Raw genomic sequence first — 23,154 nt, forward strand, 5'->3', positions numbered from 1 at the left:
TCGCTGAGGTGAGAATTGAGAATCGTCTACAGTTGTGCCCATCCCCCCTAAGTGATGATGGCATCTTAACGCCTCAAAACAGCAAACCCAAACCCGACGGTTTATGAAATGAATTTCAAAAATCCAAACCAATTTTTAATCCCCCCTTAAAAGTGTTCTGTAATGTTACTTCAGGGGCGGATTAACCAGGACAGGCGGGAATCCCCTCAGGGCTCCACGGGCGAAGTCCCCGAACGTTAGGGATGGCAATGATTAATAGTTTGGGGGAAATAATCGATTTTTTCTTTCAATTAATCGATTAATGATATGATAATAAGTAACCAATCAATTCAATGATTAATAGAATTTGATGCAATTAGTCGAAATAATCAAGAATCGGGATAAATGAACACACAATGGTCTCGTTCACAAAAAGAAGTAGTTGGACAGCAATGCAAGTACTCATCTTACAGACGAGGGTACGTTCTATCTTAATTCCTCAGTTATAGGACTGAAGCAAAATAAAGGTGAAGCATGGGAAGTATGAATTTCATTTATCACTGGCTTCATGAACTTACTGCCACCTTATATGTACTTCCGCACCAGCTGAACGATTGTTCTCGAAGGCTAGAGTGACGGCCTATGAAAAAAGAAAAAGACTGACCACAAAAATGCAGTCAAAAATATTTTTTCTGAAATCTTGGGTTGGGGGAGGAGTTTTTAATGTGGAGATTTCAAATGACGAAGAATAAAGAATGTTTTGTATTTTTCAATCCTAGTCGTAATATAAATAATTTCATGCAATTTATTTTGTTATTGTTTTTAAAAATATTAAAGTTTTTTATTGTTTTTAAATAAAAAATCGTGCTGATTGAATTATATTATCTACAACCGATTATCAAATAATCGATTAACTGTCCACCAATTAATCGAATAACGTGGAGCACTTTTACGATTAATCAGATGATTGAATAATCGATTAATATAATTTTTTGCCATCCCTACCGATTGTCCTGGTGGGGCCCAGTGCTCTTTCAGCACCATCCATTTTCCTTGGATCCTGCCGGTTCGCGAACTGTAAAGTGAACGAACATGCGAGACCCAGGGCCGGATTTAGGACCGCGAAGCAAGATAGGCAAAGTGGTCCCCAAGCAAACCTTTAGCCCCTCCATCCCGCCTAACTTCACCCCCCACCCCATCATCATGTGTTCCCAGATTACTTTTAGAGAAAATTTGTAATTTTTCCTGACTCATCACCAATCCAAGTTGTGTTTTACGAAATTTGAACGTTCACATTAACAATACATTTTCTTGTTATTTTTAATTGAATTTCGTTTTTCTTTTCTGGAGCCTGCGAGGCCCCAAAGCTGCCGCTTTCCTCGCCTGGTGCGGAACTGGCGAGGCCCCTGTAGTGGTTATCCTTCTTCTCAAGAAAATTTTGGTCTCACAGCTTTAATGGGTGTTGAAAAACACTTAGCTTTTAAGGGAGACAAAAATAAAATTATTGACATATTTTCCCTGACGTCAAAAGAACGAAAAAGACTTGATTTGAGTTTTTTTTGTTAACCTTGTTTGTTTGTTACTTAAATATGATCAGTTAAATGTGGTCTCTCACGTTTTTTGTGGGGGATTTTCCCTTTGGGGCCATTGGGTAGCCAGTCTTCCCCTGCGTAAATTGAGCCATTCATGAGTGCGCCAGTGGGCGGATCTGTGCGTTTCATTTCGTTGAGATTGGTTTGCCGCAAGTACATAATTTCCGTACAAATTTGCATTTTGTTATACCTGTCTTACCACCTAAAATGTTCATATCGCGGCTACAGTCCTATCTGCACGAACCTGTTTCGTTCTTCGCCGTCACGCAGTCACGACTGTATATTCCTCGGAAGAACATTAAATCCGGGCAGTTCCACTGCTTTACTAGTGACCGCGCGCCACGGTGAGCTGGTCATAATCCAAGATATTCCGCCCATGCACTCTTAACGGAATGTTAACTCGAGGTCTCTCTCTCTCACACAGAAATTGTGATTGATTGCGAATAGCATTCAAAAAGTTGTTTCACTTTGCCTTTGCCTTTACACGCAGGTACGCAGTAAATTTACACCAAAGGAAGAGTTCCTTATGGTTGAAAATCTTTGAGACATTAGCATTGAAGTCATTATTTATAGCCACTGACAAGGACCAGTGCGTGAACCTCTGAAAAATGTTGCGCATAGGATTTTTGCGCAGTAACCAATCTCTAGGAGGCCAAGTGTCAATACCGCATCTCTGTATAATATTTGGAGATGGAACCAGTTATGAAATGAAATACTTACAAGAAGATTTTATTATTTTTAATCCTGATGCATCACCTTCGTGATTTTCGGTCCTCTTTAGGAAAATGTTAGGAAATTTCATTCCCGGAAATGGGTTTTGACGCTATTCTGAGTCTTTAAACTGTATAAAAATTAAAACAGAAAAAAAATTTAGTAAGAAAAAATACAATGAAAATTGAAAATTTCACGTAACATAAATTTTAATAATGTTTTATGGTTCTATTTTCTATTTAGTGAATTATTTCCTTGAAACTGATCTGAAATATTTAAAAAAAAACTAAAATAACCTGAATTTGTATACAGTTTAAAGACTCAGAATAGCGTCAAAATCCATTTACGGGTTTGCAATTTCCCAACATTTTCCGAAAGAGCACCGAATCCTTCAGAAAGAAGGGCTCCAATATGAGGCTTCGCCGAGGGCCCCCAATCTCTCCAGACCGCCCCTGGGCAACCTATTTGTGCATTACTACTACCTCAGGCTACTCGAGCAATTCAGAATGGAAGGGCGTGCCAATAAGGTGTGCCAATAAATAGGTAGTGTCGTGGTCGGACTTCATTTTCACGTTGGACTGGTAGGAAACCACTAGGGGGACACAAGGCAAAAAAGATAAATGCATAATTTGTTCCCCCGCGCAATGTAAATAACCATATAATAAAATTGATGAAGTCATTGGTTCGCGAGTTCACTTTGTGGAACGGAGACATGATAGGTTAAAAGGTAAACTTTGCTGTATTCCTTATAGTATTACTGTTGTATTAATCTATAATAAAATTGCGCTCCAAAAAAGCATCAGGTTCTTTTTTTATCTTCTGATAACTTCATTTTATATATTTTTCATTTGATCTTTTTACGCTTACAGCACAGTAATCATTCTTTTTTTATCACACCTTTCATGTACGCTTCACATTAGACGCGAGCGTTGTAGGGGGCGCTTCTAGGGGGGGCGGGCACGGGGGCACCTGCCTCCCCACAGACCCTTAAAAAATATGCAAGGTTTTTGAGACGGTCCCATTATAGTTGCGTTTTGTATTACGAGGTATCCTTGTGCCCCCCATAGCCACCTAGAGAAAGTGGTGGCTGTGGCAAATCTCGGGGCCCTGGGCGATCGCCGACCAGCCGACCTTGACAGAGCGCCCCTGGGGTTGCCAGTCACGGTAGTAGGCCGCTGCATGATGTTGCTGCAACTGTGGCTGATAGTTTGCAATCGCATAGGGCTAATATACGTATTTCCCGTCCGACAACCGCTGCGCCACCGCGCCCAATTAACGCCTCAACGTAACCTCGTGGAAAGCGAAATAGGAAACACAACTCCAGCGGAGAACTCCACATCCATCGGTGTTGCGTAGACAGGATTTATATTGCTCGGAGTTTGTTTGACATTTTGATCCATGATGCCTGTATATAGTAAAACTCCTTTATGAAGTATGATCTGGAAATAGAGAACTAATTGTCTCTCTATTTTGGGGGAAAAGAAAAGATGTAATGGTCTACAAATTCCAATTTTGACTTAATCGTGTCGTAAATAAAATAATAGCAAGTGGTCAAACCTTTTTGTCTCGTTAACAACGTTAAACTTTCAACTCTAAACTTAAGCGATATTTGTAGCAGTGAAGTTTGAAAGCGAAAGTCATTCGAAGTTACTGTCTTTACGATATTGCTCCCCTAAATGTGTATTGCATAATAAATTTTATTGTATTCATACAAAGCGTACCATAGCTGAGGAAAAAGACGAATACACCAAAGCTTACTAACACGCACAATGCTTTGTGTCGACGTTGAAAAAGTTTCGCGATATCGTTATCATAGAAAATAAAAGTAGAAGAGAACTAGGTTAGAGATGTTGAAACACGTGGCTATTTACTCTCAAAAAATATTTTCTTTTTTAATGGTCGAGAATCTACCTTGGATCAATAGGTATGAATTGACTTACATAAGAGCCGATCGCAATTTGGTTGATTGTCAACGATTTCGCTTTGTGGAAATTCACCGCTAGTAATGATACAAACAGCAGTAGTAATTTTCCACACTTTTTGATTTGCTCAACCGGTTTCAATGTTTTCACGTCTTTATCAAGAGCTGTCTCCGACATAATGCTTCGTAGAAGACAGTTCTTGATAATGATGTGAAAACATCAAAACCGGTTGTGCAAATAAAAAAAGTGTGGAAAATGACTACTGCTGATTGTGTCATTAAAATCGCAATTTTCAGATTTGCGAATGCATTTTCCGAATATTCAAACTTTTCTCTTTGATCTTGACCTTTTGCTGTAATCCTAAGTTCGCTTTCCTTCCCGCAGTAGAAGTGACCCCGCTCCTCTTTTACACCCACGAGTGAACAAAGGCTTCTCGATATTACCCTCTTGAAAATGACGTGATAATCATTCGTTGTCTTTCGAGATGAAGAAAGTCAAGTGTGAAAAATCACGAAAAGTTCCTAATCCTTTCGTTTTAAGGTTTTATTTTAGTTTCGTTCATGGTTGTGTGGTTATGGCTCAAGATAAAAATAAATCTTTGGCGCCTCGTCATACTGGTTTTGAGGTATTAGCAAATCATTTATATATTTGATTTTTATCACGTTAGTTACTCGTAAATAATCCTACGAATGGTTCAGAAATTTCTTTAATTTGCTTGGTGTAAAAGAGTATTTCTTGTACGCCAGCATTAATGTGCACCAATAATGTTTACTCTTATTTTTGCTTTTTAACATCGGTGGTTGTTATTTATGTATTTTTTCATACTAACCACGCGTTAAATGTTTGTTTTTGAGCTATTCTTTGGCGACGCGAAGTCCGTGACTCTTGTTAAGTAATACCCCGCTGACAACCGCGGACAATGCGTTCCGCTTAATTCCGCCTACCAGTCATCACTGATCCAGTAATAATTGCTCCCTTCATTATCCACAGCCTGTCTTCTTCCTCTATTATGTTGACAAAAATCACCCCGTCATCTTCCCCTGCGTTTCAGTGCAGGACAGTAGTTCAGAGGTAAAATTGTTTATGATAAAATTTTTAAAAAAAGTCAAAAACTTTGTAAAATCAATAAGACAATTTTCGGTTGGTATGAGCAGTTTCATCTGTAATACAATCTTCAGTAGGAAGAAAATAATTACCATAAGACGAACTAACGAATGAAATCGATCGAATCAATAAAAAATTGTGCCTTGCCTTGTACTAAGGTTTTGACTTGTTTTTATTTTATCGTGACGACAAACTTCCTTAACGTCTGAGATGGTTAATTTTGTAAAATTCTTCACTGATCTCTAAACAGCCAAATTTCCGAGTAAATAATAATGATGCTGATACATGCGATACCCATGACATCTCCCTCACGAAATAATCGCTTCCTTCGAGACGTTCGTTTTATCCTCTCATTTATTCCCCCAATTACAGCAGTTCTTCCCTCCATCGAAATCGTTCTTCAATATCCAATTCCACCTGGCCTCCCTCTTGATAATTGAGGAAAAATGTCATGCCTTCTGGTTCCCTCCCCTTTATTTTTTCTGTCTCAACGCTGCTAGTATTGATCTTGCGTTTCATCCCTCAATAACGGTACAGTTTCCGCTGAAAATCGAAAAACCTAAATCTCCTCTCCAAATAATGCCCTCCACATTTCCTTTTCCTTGTCAACTCCTCGATCGAAAAAAGAAAAATAATTTCCCTACCGTGTAAATCGGCTTCCTGGCCTGTACATCCGTGATAGAAATTTCTGTGGAAAACATTTAAAAAACGTCAGCAATTCTACGGCAAACGTCGTCGGTACGGTGGAACGCGTTTCTATTTTAAGGAACCATAAGGCAATTTGGATCACGTTCCGTTTAGATCTGTTGAATTTATATCTGTAGAATAAAAATGGACGCCCTCGTTGACTGTTTCCGTACTATCTGTTCCGAAGAAAATTGTATTCGGAGTTCCTCTTCTTAGGTTTCTTACAGAGTACGGGTTCATGTGCGTAGAAATAAAATTCTGTAAAGGCCTTGCTGACTGATACTGTACCATGAATGTTAAAATCTTGTACTTTTTTACTTTTTGGCTCTTAATTAGATACATTTTCCTTGCAAGGTTCTCGAGCGAAGAGGAGGCTCCTCGTAAACCAGTAGATTCCGGTTAATTGGGACATATCGGGACTTGTGCACTCTGCCCCAATGAAGCGGCTGCCCCAATTAGGCGAACTATCCTGTATATGGGCATAAACAAACGTTCAAATGATAGAAAGAAGACTAAATAATTTTCATAATGCAACATAAGTTTATTAAACTATTAATTTGATTAATAAATCAGTGAGTTTAGTTAATTTATTATGATTTTTAAGAATTATAACAACATAGTTAAAAAATATTTTTCACAGCCTGGGGCGACGCTGAATGAATGTCTTTTACTAAGTCCTATTAAGGAAAAGTCCTATCCTCTTGCGGATAATATATCAACAAGAGCTTTCAAAATAGGGCAAGAATAGGAACATTTGTGAAAAATAAGAGTAAAGCAAAGGAGGAAAATAAAAAAATAGTATTCAGAAAACAAAAAAAAATAATTTTGTCGCGAGTATAGAGTCTATGTCGCCAACTCATGGCCCAATAAAGCGGCATGCTGTCCCAATTAAGCGGAGAATACTGTGGTATATTCCTCTATTGGGTTCTGTTCTTCAAGATCTGCCCCAATCAAGCGGCTGCCCCAAGTAACCGGTGGACCCATTAAACGGGTTCAACTGTAATTCACGACTCGTCTAATACTTTCCTCACCAAATGCGATTTCTGCGAGACTATAAACTTCTGTAGTTATTAATGCCTTGCTCTAAATTAAGTGAGGTCAAGAGAGACGACTCAGAAGTTCGGCGAAGGCACGCTATGCTAACGCTAATGGTAGTTGTCTCCATTATAGTTCCATCTGTTGCATATGGTCATGTGATGGTGTAGTGGGATGAGCAGATAGTGCTGAATCCATAGGGCATGCGTTTGATTCTCATCGATGTCTTTTTTCCTTCGTTTACTTAAAAAAATATTTATCCTTATACAGCGCTTAATTTCAAACGACATTGTTTACATATCTGTTGAAATCTGTTTTTCAAAACCGTGCAGCTTGAAAATTATGACAAGGAATTTCAACAGAACGAAATTAATTTTGGAGAACACCACAGAAACTGCTGAGAAATTCTGTAGAACTCTACTGAAACTGCTATGGAATTCCGTATAACTACTACAGAACCTGAAAGGAATTCTGTCGAAATTCCTTGAAAAAGTGTTTCAAACTCGTCTTTCAAGGAATTGTGTTCCAAAGTTGAAGTAATTATCGAGAAAAAGTTTTAAGGAATTTCTATTGAATTTTCCGGCAGGGTTTTCGATTGATGTCCAATTAACATGTACCAGGGGAAGTACAATCCAAATTATATAAATAACGCACCCTTACTCTTGACTTTTGTCGAAGGAAAAATAGCCCTTAATGCCTTCAAAAGAAGAAAAATATTTTTTTTTAATGTTTAAAGGCGGCACTTTAAAAATATTATTCTTTGCTTTTTATTTTTATTTCATTCTTACTCGATCTGAACTTACGAGCTTTTATTAACTTGGATGTGCGAAACTCTAGAGTCGCTGCCTTTGTGGAATCGTGTTTCTTCTCCTTGTAATATACTGTGGTACTTTTATTCTTTGTATTATTCTCCAACCAACCAGCCCATCATGTCATCAACAGGATACTTGATCGATGTCAGGGTTCTTCATTTTTCATGTACTTTGAGCATTATTTTTTTCTCCCTAAATTTCTCCTCCAAGGAAATTGCAGCTCACCTCAAACGTTAATTTTAGCCCAAGTCTTGGGGGCAACTGTCTTTTGCCCTCAGTCCCAAACCCTCTGTCGCCACGTCACCATTTCAGCTTTGCCTACACTGTCTCATCCGCCCATCAAGTCGACCGTCTCACCTAATTTATCACTTCATGCTGCACCTAAAAAAGTCTCCACCGCACTATTTTTGGGTATCGGCCAAGTATTCGTCTAGGTTCGCCGAGACGGCATCATCGTCGTAACCTCTTCATGGCAGCGTCTCCCGAAAAAACTTTATATTATTTCTTGACAGTCGCTTCTTTTGTTTCAAGGCTTCATCACTAGCTTCTCTTCGTGCTTTCCTCTTTGTGGACGTTTTCTGTCCTGAGTCCCCTTCTTTTGAATGTATTTATTGAGGACATCCACTCCTCGTGAAAAAATTCCATCCTTATGCCAGCGGCTCAGAAATAGTTACTCTGGGCCGATCGAAATGTCTCCTGAGACCACGTTGATCTAATGTTTCTCATCAACTTTTTTATCCTTCCCTGTTTAGAAATTGAGTAGGAAAGGAAACAAATACGTTCGTTTTTCTACCATTCGCCTACTTTTCGAGCTATTCGCGGCGAATAATGGACGGTCTTAACCCTTAACCGGATAAGTCGATGACGTCACGCGCTCCTTTCTAGCTGGTCATGGCTTCTCAGGCACTCTCAAGCTATTTAGCATCGTTTTCGCGCCTTTCATAGGAGTTAACATTCTTGTGAGCCATGCCATGCCTTCAATTAGCTTGTATCTTTAAAAGTGTTTATGTAACGAAACTAATAACGTCACCAAGTCATGAAATATTGTCGGAAACTTTCGAGTTTCTATTGTTTTAAACTTGCGAGATAATCGTTGATTGAGGAAGATTTATTTCCATCACTAGGCGAAGCATTCTATAAAAGTATGTATTGCGGAACATCGTCCATCTGAAATACGCCCTTGGCACTGAAAGAATAAATGTAATACCTGATATTAGTTTAAAAAAATAGTATATTAGTATGAATATATTCTGTCAAGGCTGAAAATTCTTAGGTGGAGTCTTTGCCAGAGTCCTCCGCCTATTCGTGTTCACACGTGCATTGTTAAATGTTAAAAAAATTGACATTTTGGAATCATTATTTCCACTAACTTAAAATGGTACCAGCGTGTATTGGAAATGTGAAATAAGGGAAATAAAATTCTCTATTTATTGATGCTTCAAAAAATTACCTGTCGATACAAAAATTTCACTTGTAGCCTCATCGATTTTTTTCCAATTTTGGATTATTTTATACTAGTGTATAACGATTTAACAAATGTTCTAGAAATACGTGTCAGCGATTAATTAACGCTGCATTAGATTTATATTCGATCTTCGCAGAGTTGATCATGTTTCTGAGTACTTTGTTGCCTTGAAGTGGCTGCCTCTTGGCTCCCGAAGAAACAATTTCCTGAGGTCTTTTCTGTTTTCCCTCTTTCATAGTCATGCCTCAATATCTCTACAACCTATTCACCTTCAGAACTACTGTTTCAATAAGAGGAACCCGGGCAGACCTTTTCCACATTCCCGAAGCCCGTATTGACCAGTACCTAAATTCCTTCCTGATGTTTAGCATCCAAGTTTTGGAATGCATAATCCCCCTCAATTGTATTTTGAGCGTAATGTTATCCGTACATATGATTTTTGCCCTTATAAGTTTCTCAGAGTATCAATAAATCATTCATTCAGTCGTTCAACTTTGTTCGGTATGAATCTGAAGTTGTTTTTATTCATCCTTAAGAAGTTCTTAATATTTATCAACCACAAGCTGTTCACTTAAATGACTTACAGCGATAGGCCTGTCATGAGAAATCTTTCTTTTCCTATAGATTCTTTTTATTGGTCTTTCGTTGTATGAACTTACTAATTTCTGTATGGCAGCTATTGCCCTGGTTTTAGGTGAAGTTTTGGTCAGAAGTGACTTCTACCTCATTGTTTTACATTACCTTGGTGTGAAACCCCCTTCACTCGTCTTGACCGTCCATTTGACAAAATGTGTCTATTGATGACCAAATCTCGAAAATTTATCTCGAGATTAATCTCAGAACTGTGTCAATAGAAGACTAGTATCAGCCTACGAGAGGTCTCCGCGAATCGAGTCTCTGAGATTGATCTCAACAATGTGTCCACTGAAGGAAAATAACAGAAAATATCACTACTCTGAGATCTTATGGCCTGTTTACACGATACTTTAACACGTGCGAGTTAATGTCTATTTTCATGAACGATATTTGTGGGGTTCGGAACGGAAAATTTACGAATGCATGAACCAAATTATAACATGTTCTATTTTCTGTACAGGCATTCGCACAAGTTGTGTGGTTTCACGGTGCGTTTTCGTGTTCATTCACGTGTTCATACATTTAGACATTAATTCTTTCGAGTTATTGTACCGTGTAAACTAGCGTTTAGAGCAGCGTAGGAAGAAAAAAATTGTTTCGACTTATGTTACTTTGTCTCGAGAGATGGGAAGTATGCATTTTCACCAGTTACAATCGTAGTCTCCGAGACTTATCGCACGTTTTATCCGAAATGGTCTCTCTCCCATTTCCACTCTCAAGTCTCACTCACGAGACTTTTAGTTTCCAATGGACAATTAGCTTAATTCTTTTAATGAATTGCGGTTTCGGGTCCGAGCGGAAGACCCCATTCTGGACAAATGGCGACTCCAAATCAATCTCTCTAATTTCGTGAAATCTTTCCCTTCCGTCATAAAAATCGGCGAGTCCTCACTTATCCTCTTCCTCAGCTCTGTGGCGGAACTTTCCTCGGCTTAACGGCGACCGACTTTCATCTGACCGTCGCCTCGATCTCTTCCTAAGCGAACTTTCTCCTTCTCAGTATTTTCTCCACTAGCATAGTGCAGCAAAAATAACCCTTCTCCGCTAAAGTTCAAACTTTCTCTGTTGTTTTGCATCTTCCTCGTTGAAATTTTGTGTCAAGGTTCTGAGAAGTAATCGAGGGAGAAAAGCTCGTTAGTGGACGAAATCAACTGCAGAGTTCTAGATGTTTTAAGCGCTTCAAGGAGTTAGATTCGAGAATGCCAGTTTGCGACGTTTTCGCTCGTATTATTAGAGAAAATTGTCACCATAGATGATATTCATTTAGACTAAAAAGCAAATAAAGATACGGAGATTATGAATTTTTCAAGGTTTGAATAGGTTAACATTTTTTTCAAATATTTGAGCACACCGTAACGTCCACCGCGTTGACCTATGGATACATCCGGGGTGAGCACTATCTAATACCAAACGAAATAGGTCAATGAAACCTAAGTGGTACCTGTTGTTGTTATAACTTCACTAGTTATATCGTGTGCGTAAAAACTGGAGAAAAATGCGCATGAATGATTGTTTGAAAGCACATAGATCTACAACCTGTTCTCGTTCCTCCTCCCTTTTTGGAATGAGCTGTTTTTTTCTAAATGTTTTTAATCGCCATGTATTTTCGATTCTTTTAATGCGGAATATCGCTATTATTTCCACACGTGGTGGTCTACATTGTGCGCCAATTATTCTTCATTTCCTTGTTCAATCACAATGGGCGCCACTCCACCCTAATTCTCACGGTTGCGAGCTATTGCGTTGCTGGTTCTATCTTTGCGTAAGAAAAAAATTCTCGCAATATTATGCTAATTTGAAAATTTTATTTGACACGACTGCCTAAGTATGGAAATTATCGATGTAACAAAAGCCTTTTCTTCTAACCGTTGGACTGCATATTCATCGGAACAGCAGATTCGGTTTCGCTTGGAAATCCCGACTTCCCATGACAACTGGTGTTTATTCCACTCCCGACTTTTGTTCCACGTATACCCTAAATATAGTGTATCCTCCTCTTCTTTTTATGACAAGGTGGTTAAGTTTCTGATCGAGTTTTAATTGTAAAATTACACCGCGAACTGTGGACTTCGGATAAATGCCTGATTGTTGAGACTGTAATTATTTTACCGAACATCTATTTAAAGATGCAGATGGTTTGAAGATGGAGCTTCATAACCCGAAACTTGGATTCCAATGAAACTCGCTGCGAAAGGCAACGTTTCAAGTTATCCGGCCTCTACGGGAAGGAAATTCGTCTTTGTTTACTTCGTGCAATGAATTTTGGAATTTGTTGTTTTACTTAAAATGTTTACCTAAATGTTACCATTTTTATTAAAAACGGAGTATCATAATGTAATCAAAGATAATATTTAATTTATTCGTGAAATATTTTTATTCGTAAAAATCTCATTCTTGTTCATGAGTCGGGCTACCAAGTCGAAGTGATCATTGAATGCGAATTCGCCAGGGCAATTAGGGTGTCTTGCAGTGACGACACCGCCTTGATCTGTTTTTCCAAATCCCATTTTCCTCCCATTCCAATCCTGTAACCTTTCCGCTCCCTTTTTGTAGATCTCTTGGCGATCAGCCAGCGAGCGTCAGATCGAGGACCTTTTTGGAGAAATTCATCGCTTCCTGTCCGTGTATTGCGTAGCTTGTTGAAGAATCTCTTGTTGCCAAACAAATGTTTTCGTTTTCGTGAGATACACGGTAGTGGGCTCGTACACCGAGGGGTTGCTTTTGGGTCTTCAGCCCCCCGAAATTTTTTCTCATGTGGCGACTACTCGCGATGCATCTACTGAAGAGACCACCAAATGGTATTCTACGACACTCCATTTTTCTGTATTGCTGCATTTTGTAATCTATGCCAGGAACCAACCATGAATTCTAGTTTCCCATTATTTAATCGAAATGTATCGCCTATTTATTAATATTTATGCCTTTCCGATGCGTTCGAATTGACAAAAAATCAGTTAAGACAACCCGCGTCCTAACAATGCTCCCCCCGAAGCAAATTTCTTGCCACGTGTCTGTCCGGTATATATTGAAATTCATTTGCATTAAGACTTTCGGGTTCTAAGATGTTCTGGGAAACAGAATATTCTCAGCACCCAGGTTGGGAGAGAGCTTACTTATCGAGAGAAAGACGCGAGAAAACTTTAATTACGAATGATTATTGTCTCATCCTCGCAGGTATGAATGCAAAATCGAATTGTAATCATGGAGCTAATATACCAGTTGAGTACTCATGAAAAATATTGCTGAAATAAATGTGCAGATTCGATCTGAATATCCTTCCTCACTCATATTTCTGTTTTCCTTCCTAGGTTAGTATGTAATTGAAAAGTATGTGTCACAATGTAATGCGTGTTGGCGAAGAATATCCAAAACTGAGCATATGACTTCACTAAGCGACGGAATGCATGATGGCATTATAATTGCGGTGTATTTTTATTATTGGTTTGAATTAAGATGGTGAAGTGGAGAGACTAAAGCCTAATTATAGTATGGTTTAATGGTATACCCGGGAAGAGAGTGTTTAGATATCAATGACATTTGTAAGTAGGGAGAGAGGAGAAAACTTGCTTTTCATACTTTTTTATACGACCTCGTTTTCACGCGTCATGCCGTCTTCTTCTTCAGATGATCCGAAGCAAGAAATTCGAAATAGCGTGATCAGTAATGATTTCAATGTACTACCTTTTTCAATATTTCTGGCGTACATTTTGGCTGTCGTTGCTCTTTCACTTTACTTTTAATTCCAGGTTTATTAGCCATGATATATATGAATATGGCATCCGGGAATAAATATTATAATCGTGGCAAATTTCAAGTATTTATTTCAATGTGGAAAAATCCCACTTCATCGCACTTGAATCTTCGGATTTTATTTTCTATTTGGTATATTTTGCAAAAGTTGTTATTAATTACTCATAGAATAAAGAAATTCTAGAAAATATTTACGTATTTTACAAAATGCGCGTATTCGCAGGCATCATTAGGTATTATCATTAAAATATTCTACCGATAAAAGTAGGTATCCCTGTAGTACTGAAGACGCATTCTGGCATTCTCTCCTTCCGTCAAGTAATTGCCTCTTTAGAATTTCCTCTTTGCCTCTTCAAGTAATTGCGCGCATCAGCGTCGAACATTAGTTCTGCGCGCAGAACTGATGTTCGACGAATAGTAGACAAAAATTTTAGGTGGCATAAGCAATTTTTGACCAGCCTTAATATTTGCGAAAAAATTGATATAAAATTCCTTAATGAGTGAGATATAAGTTTCGGAAAAGAGAGAAATGCATTTGACAATTTATTTTTTGCGATTCAGTCCCTCATATCCTTTTTGTAAACGGGACATGCTCATGGTAGCTCGATTAATCCGTGTATCTTCTCTTTCAAGTACAAACTAATCCTAAACACACTTCTGTCAATGATAAGAACCGACAGAGAGAAAGTGGCAAATCGACTCAAAGATTAAGACATTCAATCTTCTCCTTCATGAGTCCGTTATTTTTTACCTTTCCAGTAGTATTCCAACTGTTTGATGTATCGATTTACTCGACCTTATGATGGCCTTATTGTTTTCGAGCAAATAGATTATTTTTGATTGCACTACAGTTGTGTCTGATCTAAAAATACTCCTACTTAGCGCGAAAAATCCACAGAGGAAAAATCATTCGCCTTGACCGGGATTCGAACCCGGATCCCTCGATTTCCTCTGTGTATGATTTTTTTCCTCTGTGGATTTTCGCACTATTTTTGCATTGCGGGTGACTCCGTAAAAAGTTATCACCGTGTCTAGTCCCGGTATACTTAAATAACTCATACTTAGCATTCATATTTCATGAATCATGTCACCGCCACCACTGGAGAAATGTTTTGGCTTGGCAAGGTATACCATTTCTAGCCTACATGAGCGAATTGATGAATTGATCTGTAAAATTGCGCAGTAAGGTATTATGATCACTTAAAATTTTGCTTGGATCGTGTTATCTTCCATATTTATCGCAAGTTTTTACGAAATATCTTAATTTGTTCAAAAATCTGGGTCCTTGAGTGGAAACCATTTCTTTGTTGCGCGCTATTTTTTGTAAGTTTTATTCATGTGATGTTGCTGCTGATAAGTACTATTGCTCTTTTCAGACTTGATATTTTCAACTTACGTAAACCAGAATCCAATTCCTCTATATCGCTGTTATCTATCATCAATATTATCACTGGTGAGAAATCATAGGTTTGGTAGAGCCTATATCACAAGGCCATTTTTTCCGCCCTGCTGAGCGATAGCTTCAGCGATAGGTTTTACGAGATCAAAAAAGTAATCTCTCGACCAATCATTTTTCGAATCACACGGTCATTCCGCCTTCCCTTTTTCCATCACCTTTTCCGTCGTTTAAATAAATTTCATTCCATTAAAAGCTTAACGGAGTTACAAGCGGTATTTGCGATCGTGCGTCCTCATTGGCCGAAATAAAGGTCCCTGCTTCGGTTTGAGGAAAAAATGGACGTGCCGAGTGATGTAAAAAGTGATCGGACTTTCCACTACTGTAGCCATCGGAGAAAATGACCCCATAAAACGGTCATTTAATGCCACGTGAAGTGGACATAGATTATCAACCGAAATTAACTACATGTAAACAAATTATATCACCGGAAAATTTTCGAGTTTACATGGTGAAAAAAAATTAAACATAAATTAATAAAATTTTCGCTATTAATTCAATCTCGAATTTATGCGTTGTGGTAATTCACTGCTTTAAACGGCGAGATTTTGACAGCGCCTTTGTAAAAATTCGCTATTTTTAATAAATAAAATTTTTGGGCCATTCAATTGTCTTTGTTATTTTATTCCATTTAATTCTTAAATTTTAATCACAGCAGTGCCATCAGTATTTCACATGTTAGTATGAATGAGACTCGTTGGGAATCGGATTTGGGACTCGATTTGAAAGGATCGGAATCGAAAAAAGTGGAATCGACTCATCCCTATAGTTTGGGCGTATTTCCCCTCCCCCCCTCTCCCTCACATGTCAACTCTTCCCCCTTACTCTGTGTGCGTGCGTGTGTGCTTGTTACCTCTCGATTTTGATCGATCCATGTCCGAATGGGACTCGAGCGCAGCTATTAATGCTAACGACCGCGGCGTCACCCCGATTGGCGCCACGACCGTGACTCATTTATAACAGCTTCATCCGAAGTGCATGTAGACATGCCGATGCGCGCTCGAATGATTCCTCCGCTACGAACCGCTATTCTCCTTATGCGTGTTTCGCATTCTTTTCCGAAACATTCGTCAGGAGCTGCTTCCAAAAAATTCTGTAGTAGTTCAGTCCATGTTTAGGAATTCGTTTCCCCCCCCCCCGAGCAGTACAGGCATTTATTAAATGCTTGAATAGGTCAAACTAATGCTGATTGAACTCGATTTTTTTCGTCCATTCAACCGTATCAATTAAGTTTTGACACTTTCCCGGCGAACAACATGTGTAAACTCTTCTCGGGATACCGCGCGGGTAAAATTATGTTTAAGAGCGCTCTTACTTAGTCTTACCGTCGCGGTATCCCGAGAAGAGTTTATACACGTATCAATTAAATTATACATAAATACACCAAAGGATGAAGTTCCCCATGAGAAAATATTTGACTTAGCCGGGATTCGAACCGGATCTCCCGATTGCCGGTCAGGTTCCTGCAGTGTTTTTAAATTATACATGCAATGGTTTGAGGCGTTACTTGATGGAGATCCCTCATTATCCTTATGACTATCAGAAAAAATAAAACTAGGTTAGTGGTAGTTTAGTGGGGCTAAGATCCAGCCAGGTATATTGGACCCAAGCAATGTTCGAGCGCAGACTCTTTTCCAACCCTTCCTCGGGCTCCCAGAGATAATCCGGGTCCTCAGAAGACGGCCGTCACAGCAGGAGCCCACCCCAACCGATATGACCTGTAGTAGTGTATTTTTTACTTTACTAATTCCAATACTTAGAGGTAAATAAATACTTTAATCATATTCCTCACGGTTGAGCGATTAATTGCGTATTTTGATCGAGGTTCTACGATGAGAAATAAGGATTTTACGAAAAGTGATCAACTTTACGCCGATTGCCTTCAGAGAATTGGCAACGCCGTAATTTTAAATACCGCTAACATAATAATTTGCTAGTTGGGATACAGTGTATCAGAATACCTACCAGAAGATGATGATACACTGTGTAGAAACCAGTCGCAAGTGCATAAATTATAGTGGAACTAGCTAAGTTTTATTCTTTCCCGATAGTCAATAATATATAGGTACGACCTTTCGCAACGTGCCCATATTTTTTTATTATCCCGCACAGTCTAGAGACTGGTATCCTTTTATACCTTAAGCCACACTCTTATGAGGCGGCTTGCGGAGCAGTATGCAGATGTTCGTATTCCTAGTCACATAGAAGCACTTTTATGTTTTTATTTATAGGATATGTTGGTATTCTTTAAATACTCCTACTCCTAAATCGGTAATTATTGAATTATTTATGATAAAATTTGATAATCAGTTCAGAATACAGAAGTATATGTTATAGAAAAATCGCCTTTTACTTACTGACAATGAGTTATTCTTTAAAAAGTGTGAGAAAAGGGATTTCGTCAAAATGTCTGATGGTAGGGTTTTCTTCAAAAAGTTTTTGATGTTTTGAGAAACTGTAACAGAACTAGAAAAAAAATTCGAAAAAAGTGTTGACATAAATATGGTATTGTAAAAGAAATTTTGTTGGGTTTTTCTAGCCCTGAATTTCGTGGTTGCTATGTAAGGTCCGCATAATATACTATGTGGTTCATTCTAAAGACTTAGGACATGTGATGGCTTTGAATCATCCAGTCTTAGTTGGCGAGTCTATCTGAGAGGCAGAGAGTGCAGCGGCCATAATGTACGAATCACTCCTACTATCCAATTCCCTCATTTCTTAATACCTCCTTCCCTCGGCACTTCGGAAGAAGTACGTAAAATATTGAAACATTATTATTGAGTAGGTCCGTAGAAATTCTATTATGGTGCCCTTTATGTTTCCAATTTGGCACTTCGTTTTATAAGACTGCTAAGAACGAAGTTTTTCCGAAGTTCCGCAGGGTTCTAAGGGATTACATACGTTCTACAGTAAACCCCGAGCGGAGTTATATTCCCGGGTTTTGGAGCGATTCTGTATTTCAACGAATGTCCACCAGCTTTTGTATTTATTTCGGGCCAAAGGTAGTTTCCTCTACAAGGTACAATATTTGCTTATGATGATTTATGAGAATATAAAAATGGAAAAGATGAAAAATTATCTTCTGTATTTTTATTTACCCTAAACACCTATCGGTAATTACTATAATTCCATAGATTTTATCCCTAAACTTACGACGTACTGGTTTTTTAACTCATCAAAATGCGATCCATGCGACCCTCACTGAAGGGAAAAAATTTCGGGTCCTAGATCAGACGATATCGTACTTGTGCACAATTTATACAGTTGTCTCTTATTTTAACGGCACAAGAAAAATCCATAATGTGTACTCATCAATTTTTATTTTTCGCTTCACCTTTGTAACCACCACTGTATTTACCGTCGATAACAGGCGTAGGTTCATCTCAGAAAGTGAGCCCATAAAGGAAACGATTAAATATTACCTTGAGTAGCGTATTTATTGGTTAGGATAATCAAATCCTCTTTAAAAACCATAGGGGATTTAAAAAATGACAAAATTGAAAATAAATACATGAAAGCCAAAGTAGAGCCAAAAATTAGTTTTCTCATTAATTTTTTTCCAGCCAGCAACAATGCTTTCAGCAAAAAATATCGGTTTCTATTTGAATCGTAAAATATCGATTACAGTTCGACTTGCACATGTTATTCTTTAAAATAATCAAATCCTTTTATTAATTTGTTCATTTAACTCGTAACAATGTTTAATTTAAAATGTGTTAGCATGTTAAATCTATAATTATTTGCAATTTCTGAAAGAGGACAACTTATACATTATTTTCTTGTTATTCTAGCTAGACGTCGGAAAACATTTGGAACCGTAGTGCATATTCGGGATCTTCCGGACGCTAGGTAATCCCTCGAAGTGCTAGTCACGTTGTGCAATGCTGGCAGATATTTTACGCTACGGCTCAGCCTGCTCACCCGCTCTAAGTATTCTAAAGGCCTGGTTACACGGTACATTAGAATGTACAAGAATCTGTACATTTTTCTGAATGGTTTTCTGAACAGATTCTTGTACATTCTCATGGACAAGATCCACGAGTAGGTGGTTACACGGTACATTTTTTCGGACATTTTTTCGTACATTTTCTAATGCGCAACAAATTATTTCAACTTCAAATATAAACCAATGGGGAACATGGAAACTTTTTTAAAAGTACTAGAATAATAAGATAATTACCTCAAATGTACTTGCCGAAAATTTCGCGGATGAATAATGTTTTATAGCTGAGATATGAGTCTTTAAAAATAACCTTCATCGACTGTTTGAAAACACGTGACGGAGCGTGCGCGAGTTACATCACGGCCTGGAATCCACTGATGACAGACTGAGGAAGTGGATAGAAAAACTGTCTATTTAGGGACTCAAACGCAAATTTGGCGAATATAATTGCTGCTTTAACGTCAAACTTCGGATTGTGAATATATTGGGTTGTCAAGGCGTTGTTGAAATAAATAAAGGCGATTGTTTGGAGGGCTTTGGAAAGATTAAATTAAAATAAGTTGATTGCAGATTGTGATCTACGTTACACACCTACATCATTTGCTTAATGCAGTAAGTATATTGTAGCATGGACCTTCAATAGAAAAACGTGTGAAAACCATATAAATCGTGTATCCCATAAAACCATATAAAGCGCTCCGTCCTCTAGTACCTCTATTTACTCGCCGGAGAAGTTTTTTGCTTGTGTTCGAAAGGACAAAAATAAGAGGAATAAGTGGTTTATGATTCACAGAATGGAGTCAAATACATTATCTATATTGTCAACGGGATATCCTCAACGTAAGTACACTCTTAAATCATGGTTACCGCAGGATTTTATCAAGTTACTTATTTCACTTTGTAAACAACTCTATAAATGTACCTATCATTCTACCCATTGTAGGATCAAATTATAAGGAAAGTGGCTGTTTACTAGAATAAATACTGATTACGTTTAAACCACGGAGAAAAATAAGGAATGTAATGGGCGGCCGGCCTCTCGTCGAAAGGAGCCCCTAACAAGGAATATTCACGAAGTGTCTTTCGCCGATATCGTTAAAATTTTGTTGGATAGTAGTGTTCCATAATAAAAGCACATTTTCAAAATTTCTCGTGCCCTTAAGCCTTGTGATATAAAAAACAGGACATAATAAATGCAGTTGAATTTTAGTCTTGAAAGCGAGTGTGTCGTGATTTCCCTCCATCCTTCTCCTGTGAATCGGCGCACGCTACAGGAATGTACGAGAAATATGAGGCTTTTGGCAAGGTAAATTCAATATTTATTACTGCGATGCCCATAGCATTCAAGCAAGATCATATCAAGTCCAAATAACTATCGGGGCCGTACGTAAACAAAGAAGTCGCCTATACAAGGCAGATGAAATGAATGTGTCGTTTTCGTAGTCTGCCACCAGGTGACTCTGAGTTCAAATTGTATGATTGTCTGAACGAAATTAGAGCAGGCGTTCAGAAATTCATACATTCTTACATTTTGCGTGGTTACACGGTGCATTTTCGCGTTCATTCTGAGATTCAGACATTCTCACATTTTCTTGTACATTCTCATGTACCGTGTAACCAGGCCTTAACGCAGTGCAGTGAGAAGCCGTTTCGGTGAAAGCGGTGCGCTTCTGAGAAGCCAAAAAGTTCTAAAGCGGAGAAAAAGATCACTCAAAGAGCACCACAGGTGGTCCACTCCACGGCTTCAATTTGGATAGTTACACTGAGCTGCTTAAGCTATGAAAACCCGCTTACCTGACGTATAGCTTCGTGGCCTTCGAAATTCGAGGCTGAACCGTAGATAAAATTAGAGCTTAATGCAATCTTTCTATGCGTCATACCAAAATGTAACTCGTGCCCACAATTTAAACACTCGTGAAAAGTTGGCAATTCATTCATTATTTTAATAATAGCATAAGGGTGATCACAAAATTGTATCAAAGTTTTAGTCACATCTGAGCGTGAATTTGCCTTCATTTTTATGTATGATAGTGGGTGATCTGTGGCTTAAACCCGTCATGTGATCCCTCTTTTGTTTTTGGGCTAAAATTTGAATTACTCCCGATCTTGTCTTGCAGTATTTTCTAGTTTAACGAACTTTCGGATGCTGAATTGGAGCACAAGATAAATTGAAACCTTGATCACCTCGAGCAAATGAAATGATTAGGATAGAGCAATTTATAAAGATAAGACTGTGTTAAAATGAGGGCAGATCAGACAGACACTACAAATAGAGCGAAGAAGTGAACTGAACTGGCGAAAAAGCTTTAAGAGAGGTCTGTCTATTGGTGGAATGTTTTGGAATTACTTTCGAAGAAAGTGGTCATTTTCAAGAAACACGTTACGTAACAGTGCGACTGCGGAAATCAATACCATGGTCAATATAAGGGACGGGTTCGTGCCTTACTTGGTGGTCTATAGAAAGTTAGGTGGAGGATAAACGCTCGTTTAAGGAGAAACTTTTCGTGAAACGAATTGAGTGTTTGTTTGAATTAAATATTCGCAAGGAATCTTCTCTATAAATTCAGTCATTAGGTAGTTACCTTTGCAGAAAGTTATCTTGTAAGGAGCAACACACCAATATAGTATTTTATTTAAAAAATATAAATTTTAATAGCTGATACAAGTATTGGTGAAAGCGGCTACCGCCCTGCAAAGGTTATTGCCGTAAGTACCTTAGTAAGAGAAATGAGGATGAACGTAAAATACGGAATTGCTATCTTTGTGGCGGGAGCCGCGATTTCATTTTATCTACCGCAACTTGTATTTCCTCTTCCATTGCGAGAAAAACTACCGTTCAAGAGTTAGCGTTATCTTGTGTATTTTCGTTTCGTAAGACTGAATTTATACTCAATATTGTTCTGATGTTTGTGAAATACGATGGTCTCTTCCTGTGTTTTTCTGTTAACATATTTTGTAGCTTCGACCTATATTTTTCCATCCAATCCAAGAGTTCAAAATTTTTTATGCATTTATCCATGAATTCCCCTGAAATTGTTCTCTCGATGTCGATGTTAAATTTTCGCGATTCTAAATGCTCTCCTCGTAGCCTCCCATTTATTTCTGATGTCACATTTTTCTCGTGCGCCGTCGATATCGTCATGTTCTGAAATAAGGCCGTCGCGTGTTAAGTAAAATCATTATACTTTCAATCCACCTTCGCGGAAAATAGATTTCATTTTTCCTTAGCTCAATTGATGACTTTTCCGAAGATTTCTTTTACAAATTTTCCTCAAGAAAGTTCCTTCGTGAAGTTCATTCTTAACAGCTAGATATTTCTTCAGTGCATGTGAGCTGTAGTGATCATTTCTGTACAAAACTGCGTCGTTAAGGAAGGGAGACATAAAACTTGCTTTTGGCTTGGTATGTTATTTTTATTCAGAATGAACGATAAGATCTAATCATATTTCCGTGGGGTACACTCAGAGTCACCTGAATTATATCGTAGCTGACTAACTGCAAGATAAAGCTGTCCTTAACTGATTTATAATTCTTAAATGCGACCCACACGTGATTTTGTAATATGCCTCCAAACTTGTTCTTCTGGGGTCTTGAACGCGCATTCTGATAGTTTTATCTAATGAGGGGCATCTCTATGCTGCATTTTATTGTTTTAGAAGATCTAAATTTTTATTTCATGGCCTGCGAATCAATGGCTATTCTGTTTTTCTCGGCTGTTATTTCCACTGTTGCTCCCTGCTGCCTTTGGTTTTTGCTGTTAAAAATTATTTACTGTTTGTTGGTTGGTGATTCTTAATTTGAAGATAGCCTACATGAATTGAATCCGGGGTCGTGAATAAACTATTTCAATCGGAATCCATGATAATTCCTCACTATCTTCTAGTTCGTTAGATTAAAGATGAACAGAAGTAATAGTATTAGTTATAATCATTGAGAAACTGGCAATAACTGTCGTTTTTGTCAAAAGTTCAGTGTCATTCTTGATCCATGCGAGCATATTTTCCTTCATTTATCGAGATAGATGATGCGAAGAGTTCGCATAAATGCTTGTGTCACAAAATG

At 38.2% G+C, this 23,154-nt stretch overlaps 1 protein-coding gene across 1 annotated transcript in view; it reads left to right on the plus strand.

The window, feature by feature from the left end:
* Positions 1–23,154, plus strand: part of LOC124158637 (TLC domain-containing protein 2-like) — an 83,815-nt gene that overhangs the window by 14,611 nt on the left and 46,050 nt on the right. The gene's annotated exons all lie outside the window — the stretch shown is intronic.

The sequence above is a fragment of the Ischnura elegans genome, chromosome 5 (assembly GCF_921293095.1).
Source record: "Ischnura elegans chromosome 5, ioIscEleg1.1, whole genome shotgun sequence".
Taxonomy (NCBI): Eukaryota; Metazoa; Arthropoda; class Insecta; order Odonata; family Coenagrionidae; genus Ischnura; species Ischnura elegans.